The sequence below is a fragment of the Neovison vison genome, chromosome 11 (assembly GCF_020171115.1).
Source record: "Neovison vison isolate M4711 chromosome 11, ASM_NN_V1, whole genome shotgun sequence".
Classification (NCBI taxonomy): domain Eukaryota; kingdom Metazoa; phylum Chordata; class Mammalia; order Carnivora; family Mustelidae; genus Neogale; species Neogale vison.
Genome location: NC_058101.1, coordinates 216173196 through 216180048, shown reverse-complemented (window position 1 = coordinate 216180048; position 6853 = coordinate 216173196). Strand labels below are relative to the sequence as shown.

Below are 6853 nucleotides of genomic sequence, written 5' to 3'. Positions count from 1 at the left end.
AGACAGAGGCCTAACCCGCTGAGCCACCCAGACGCCCCAGAACGGTTTGGTTTTGACTGAAGTTCATTTTAAGCTGAATTTTTATTTCTTGAAACCTGGAATATTCTGGCAGACTTATGATATTTGACAACTTTTACTTCTAGAAAAGAATGAACAGTGTATAAACCTTCTACCGTACATAGGAAATCTCCTCTCTTCTCAGAAAGCAGTCATCAGGTTTATTTTCTCCCTGACTAACCACCAAGTACTCGATAGATTTGAAGATCCAATACTGGCTGATAATACTGCATTCTACATCCCTTTTAATTACCTGTTCCCCGCAAAAGCAACTTCATCTTAAAATGTATTGCGAATGCTCTTAATATGAAATTTTAAGTAAGATTTTTTTTAACATATCCCTTCTACCAGTTTCTTCTCTCAACCAAAGGATCATTTAAATAGTTTTTCTAAACTGAGAAAGGGAGGGAAAGGAGAGCATGATCTAATCCTGCTGAAAAATTAAAATTTCCCTTGTTTACCTTATGATTTCCACTATTCCTGATTTCTGACTAACACTGCAGTTTTCTTGCAGTGCCTTTACTGACAATTCTTCTTTGACACGACAGTCAATCACTGCATAGAACTGAAATTAAAGCTCAATATGTGGAGTGAATGGTCAAGACTTCCATTTAACAGAATTAATCCACAGTCCTCAACAGAATATACTCTGTGTACAACTTCCAACTTATAGGTATATGAGCACAAGAGAACTTACACGATGGACAGCATAACCCCTCCATCGATACCCAACATTTTCTGTTCCCATTATTATACTGCCTTTAGACACCAGGTCACATGCACACCCATCTAGTTCCTCAAAACCGATTTTGCGCATGACGGATCTGCACTTCCTCAGCAGACTTTTAAGACTTTCTTGACCATGTAAATAACCAAATGGACACCTAAAAAGGATTAGGAATCATCTAGTTGTTGCTCAGGTCAATGTGCTTATGCTCTGAAGCTCCACACCGTTCCAGGAAGTTCTTTCAAGGCACTGCCTAAAGCATCCAAGACTCAAGTTCTGGGTTTAATTTCCAGCCCCTGGTGAGATAAACAAAATGAGAAAAACAGGTATATTACTTTTAAGGACACACTTCATAAAGACAATTATCCCCTATCCTAGTATCATTACAGACACAGGATTCAAGCCCTAGTATGAAAGCTTATTTATTATATAAAACTTTCAAATGGATGGAACAGTTTGAGGCGGGTTCCAACTAAAACTCGTCTTCATCTATTCTATACACTTTTCCTGAAGCCCTGTCACTGCCGGGCACTGTACTACACAGTTTAGAAAAATAAATATGTGAAAAGAGAGGTCTTGCCCTCAGGGGGCACCTGTGTGGCTCAAATCAGTTAAGGGTCAGATGCTCAGGATCTCAGGGACATCAAATGGAGCCTCATGTGGGGCTCAGATTCTGCATGAAAACTGCTTAAAACTTTCTCTCTCTCTGTCCCCACCCTCCCTCCCTCTCTCAAAATCATTAGGTTGTTTTGTATTGTTTTGTTTTGTTTTTAAAAGGTCCTACCCTCAAAAATGGTAAAATGTAATTGGTGATCCAATAAAACTTCTGTTCAAGTGTTAAATGAATTGTACATGAATTGGAGGGTGAGGTAAACCAATAAAAATACAATTGGAGTGTTGCAAAGATGAGCTACACCTCACTGGAGTGATGAAAAGGCTTCCTGAGACATCTAGGTGTCCAAATGGTAGTGAGGCAGGACAAAGAAGCCAGGGAAAGCATTTCAGAGAAAATCCAGAGGAAGGGAAGGTGTGAAGGTATGGAAATAAGGTCCCATGGTCCCAGCCCAAGACACAAGCAGTTGGCAGGAAACACAGACCCCTATATGTGGAGGGCACATGGGGATTGGTGGCAGTCTGCTTGAAGAAATCGTAAAGGAACTCGAAAGAACTGAATCAGGAGCCCCTCATGATGCATGGCATTTGAACATTATTTCAAAGGCAATGAGAGGGGCACCTGGGTGGATCAGTGGCTTAAAACCTCTGCCTTTGGCTCAGGGCATGATCCCAGGGACCTGGGATCCAGCCCCACATCTGGTTCTCTGCTTGGCAGGGAGCCTGCTTCCTCCTCTATCTCTCTCTGCCTGCGTCTCTGTCTACTTGTGATCTCTGTCAAATAAATAAGTAAAATCTTTTAAAAAAAGAAAATAAAAAGGCAATGAAAACTGCCACGTAATTTAATTTGACCAAGCAGAGAGAGTTGGATTTGCTTGCCTTGGGCCTGGACGCATAAGGCTGGTGATGGTTATTATACAGTAAATGGTAGTTACCAGCCTGTGGGGTGAAGTGGAAAGTTGTGGATGACCTCTGAAGTGAACTAAGAGCTGAAAAAGGATGGAGGAGGGAACAAACAACTAACTTGTATCGGCCTGCCCAACAAACGACCTCCAAGAATCATAAATCCCAGATTCAGTAAGGCCTTTCCCAATGTACCCACAGAGACTAACTATCTCTCCCATGGACTCATTTATTCCATGGGTGTGCCTCCCACCACTGAAGACCGTTTTGTCTCACCTTTTCAACATCCGTTTGGTTCCCTGAAAGCAGGCATTTTCTATACACTTCACCAATGACTTGAAAGAGCGGTGACTGATAGAACTCTACAACTGAGGAGATAAAAGCTTTCTCCGTTTATGGGCTGTAGAAAAGTTCCACACACCAGGCTTGATCCTTACACTACAGCTGAAAGAAGACACCTGTGTTCAAGGATGCAGGTAATTAAAAGGCACCAAGGAGCTATCCTATTTCTAGGATGTCTAAGGGTCTACTCGCAGAGTGGAGCTCTAAAATAGTGTGAGGATGAAACAGCAGCACTGGTAATCTCACAAACACACACACAAACCCGGATGACTCTCCGTAAGGCAGGCCCAGGAGTGCATCCAACTGGATGACTCCACGTACACCAAATTCACGAACATGCACAACAGCTCCCCAGCAACGGAAGTCAAGAACCATGGCAGAAGTGACACTCACAGGGTTATCACAGACTCTGGGGTCCTGGGTGTAAAGTCACATGGTGTGTTCCCCTTGTGAAGGTTCCTCAAGCTTTTGGCTTATGATCTCTGCACTTCTCTGTATATACGCTGCGGTTCAAAAAGTTTACTTAAAGGGGTGCCTGGGTGGCTCTGTGGGTTAAGCATCCATCTCCTGACTCTGGCTCAGGTCATGATCTCAGGGTCCTGGGATGGAGCCCTCAGTCTGGCTCCTGGCTCAGTGCAGAGTGTACCTGACATTCTCTCTCTGTCCCTCTGCCCTCCCCTGCCCCCACAGAGACTCTCTCAGGGAAACAAATATCTTTAAGAGAATAAATAAGCCTTAAAAACAAACAAACAAACAAACACAAAACTCCCTTCCCTTAAAAAGAAGAAGGGAACTTCCCCATGGGGAGGAAGACAACACAACCAAAAAGGCCCAGGTGAAAGAGCCAAAGAGAAACTGAGAGCCAAAATAATACAGCATGTTTCAGTTCAGACTGCAAAGAAGACATCCAGGGATCCACTATTACCTGAAGTTCTAACGAATTGAGTTAGTGCTGACCACTTCCTCACCCAGCTGCTGTTTACCAAAATAGTTTTTTTTTTTTTGTTTTTGTTTTTGTTTTTGTGGTGGGGGGGCATAAAGAGAGAGAGAAAGCACACAAACAGGCAGAGAAGCCGGCAGAGGTGGAGAGAGAGGCAGGCTCCCCACTGGACCCCAGGACCCCAGGACCCCAGGATCATGACCTGAGCGAAAGCAGTGGCTTAACCCACTGAGTCACCCAAGCGTCCCTACCAAAATTGTTTTTATTCATCTTGGAATTTCTTCAGTATCGACTGAAGCACAGATGAAACTACGTCACTCAAACCTCCCATCCCAGCAACTAACAGCATACACTGACAGGTTAGCTGGCCTGGCCTCAGAAAATAGCAGGCAACTAAGGAAAAGCAGACTATCCTCTACACAAAGGTCTCAACTTTACATTATCCCCAAACCAATGAGCTAAACGGCAAAGCCTACAGTAATAACCTACAGAAGTAACTACCCCTTGCTACAAAACAAAGGAGATTGTATGCTGCCCCAAAAGACTAATATGTATCTTAACACTGTCTAGAAAGACACCCATCACCACTGCAGAAGATCATCAGAAAACAAACAAACACAAAAATGACAATTGAGCTTTGCAAAAAATTACACTTTCTTTATCCAACCCCAACGTTTATCTTCAAACACAAGAAAGGAACAGACATTTGCCACTCACGACAGGAAAAGCACAACAACCAGCATAACTGTACCTCCACCACCAAATCGCTCAGGAGAAGAAAACGTAATTCAGGACAGGCAAATTAAAATCATTCTACACATGGTCAAAAGAAAACGTGTAAACTCCTCCAATACACAGAAAAATCCCTGCTTCCTCTCTTTTTGAGCCCATCCATACCAATAACCCAATGGATACAAGTGGCAAACCAATCCAGCCCATTAGAAATGAGACAAAAACTTGGACAAATGTCCTCCCACAAGTCATGCGGTGAAAAGGACCCCTTTGCACCCAACACGAAATACACACAACCAAAACCACACATCAACCACCTGAAAATACAAAAAAGCCATCCTCAACAAGTTGGAAAGAGGACCTCAAGGAGAGCCCTCCACACTCTCCCACACCTTAAGCAACACAAGTCCTCCCACCAAAGCTATCCCAGATCTTCTAATACCTGGTGGAGGTGCCTTCCCTCACAAGGCAGAGGCTGCCTATGAAGGCTTCAGCGCAGCTTCTGAAGGTGCAGATGCTCAAACCCCAAAAGCCTTTCTCTACAGCAGGTTCTCTGGTCATTCTGGCCTTCTGAGGAGTGAGAAGTGGGGGAAAGGGGAGGGAAGAGACAGGAATCCAGTTAAAAAGGAGAAGAAACAGCAAAACACAGGCACTGGTGAGCCCTTGCAACTTCCCAGGCATCCAGTGCTGCAAACTTGGCTCTGAGACCAAACACCCACCCTTTCCAGGGACCCAAACAGGGACCAGGGAGTGCACGGGGTGCCCCCAAGGGCACCCCACAACCTCAGGGCCCAGACCCTGCTACCTCTAACAGGCAGCAGAGATGGCAATGGCCCAAGAGAGGACGCGGTGGGCGCGGGGAGCGGGTGGACTTGAGGACTGCAGTGTGGGGCTGTCGGGCGGCGGGGGGGGGGGGGTGCAGCAGAGGAGATGCTGGCTGGATCAGACGGGGCACGCAGAGGCAGCCAGAGGCCAGTGGCGGAGAGTGGGCCGGCTCCTTCCCTCTCCCGTCCCAAGCTGGCTCCCTCCCTCCCTCCTCACCAGGGTAAATCGCCCTTTCCCTGGGAGGAATGGCCATGGCGGTGGCAGCGGCGGACGGCCGCTGAGGAGCAGGCGCCAGGGCTGCTGCACCAGAGCAGCCAGGCCTGAGCAGGAGCGACCTGGCCCACTGCCGCCGCAGCCTCCCCCATCCCCGAGAATCTCCATTTTAGCATCGCGGGCCTCCCTCGGCCCTGGGGAGCCACGGAGACTTGTCGTCGCCAGGCCCTTCTTGCCACCAACCCTCCCTCCCCTTCCACCCTCTCAGCTCAGAGCAGGTACCTGGTCGGGCTCTCCTTATCGCGCAAGGACAAGGGTTGGCTGTACCCCCGCCCGCCCACCCCGAAGCCCAAAGTGGCGCCACTGGAAGGAGAAATGCCATCCAGGAATTCCTCCCAAATCTGCCCCCCTCCCTTCTCCGCGCCAGTCCTCAGCCCTACCTCTGCCCTTCCTCAGTTGCTGGGCCTCCCTGGAGCTGCCGCTGCCGCCTCTTCCGCAGCCCCCTCCGGCATCTGCGTTGCTGCCATCTGTGCCGGATCCGCCGCTTGAGTCGCCAACACCGCTTGTGCAGCCAACGCAGTCTGCGCCAATGCCGCTGTCTGCACCACCGCTGCTACCGCCGCGGACGCCGCTGCTGCCGCTCCTGGAGCCGTGGACGCCCAAGCGGTTGCCGCTTGTGCAGTCCAACTCTGCGCCAATGTCGCTTCCACCGACCCCACCGTCGTCTGTGCTGCCGCCGCTTCCGCAACCGACAATGCCGCCACCACCAAAGCGACCGACGCCTGCACCGCCACCACTTTCTGCCCAGAGTCCGACTGAACCGCCGACGCCATTGTCTGCGCCACCGCCGCTTCCGCCGCCGCCGCCGACAAGGCCGCCGCCACCAAAGCTACCGCCATTTGCACCGCCACCGCCTGTGCCGCTGACGCCGCTGTCTGGACCTCCGCTGTTACCGCTGCCGCCGCCGACTCTGCCTCCACCGCTACCATCAGCGCCGCCACCGCCGCTTCGCCGCCGCCGTCTGAGCCGCCGTCGCCACTTGAATCCCCACGCCGCTTGTGCAGCCTGGGCCGCTTGCGCCACCGACGCCCTTCCCGCTTGTCTGGCGACGCCGCCACCTGCGCCGCCGCCTCTTCTCCGGTCAACGCCCTCTGCACCGCCTCAGACACCGGTTAAGCCGCCCAGGGATGCCCCGACTGCGCCGTGCCCGCTACGGAGGCTGATGGCGCTGGCGGCGCAGACAGTGGCGGCGGCGGAAGCGGTGGCGTCAGAGGCGCAAGCGCCCCTGCGGCGTAAGCAGTGGCCGCAGACAGCTGCGTTGAGGGCGCCAAGAGGCGTAGGGGCAGATACCTTCAGCTGCATAAGCGGCTTCGGCTCCGAAGGTGTCCAGGGCTCAAGCAGTGGCGGCAGCGGCATAAGCGGCGGCGACGGCGGGGATAGCAGTGGCAGCGGCTTTAGCGGCGGCACAAGCGGTGTCGGTGACGGCTCAGAGGACGCCAACG

The 6853-nt window shown here is 50.5% G+C and overlaps 1 long non-coding RNA gene across 2 annotated transcripts; it reads right to left on the bottom strand.

Annotated features, from left to right (window-relative positions):
• Positions 1–1003: 1003 nt before the first annotated feature.
• On the bottom strand, positions 1004–5877 carry LOC122890068. Of its 2 annotated transcripts, none has more exons than XR_006381039.1 (3): positions 5792–5877; positions 4756–4883; positions 1004–1080 (listed from the first exon to the last, which is right to left on the bottom strand). It is a non-coding gene; the product is annotated as an uncharacterized LOC122890068 (long non-coding RNA). The 2 variants fall into 2 exon arrangements; XR_006381038.1 differs by lacking the exon at positions 1004–1080 and adding an exon at positions 2684–2743.
• Between the last annotated feature and the right edge of the window lie 976 nt (positions 5878–6853).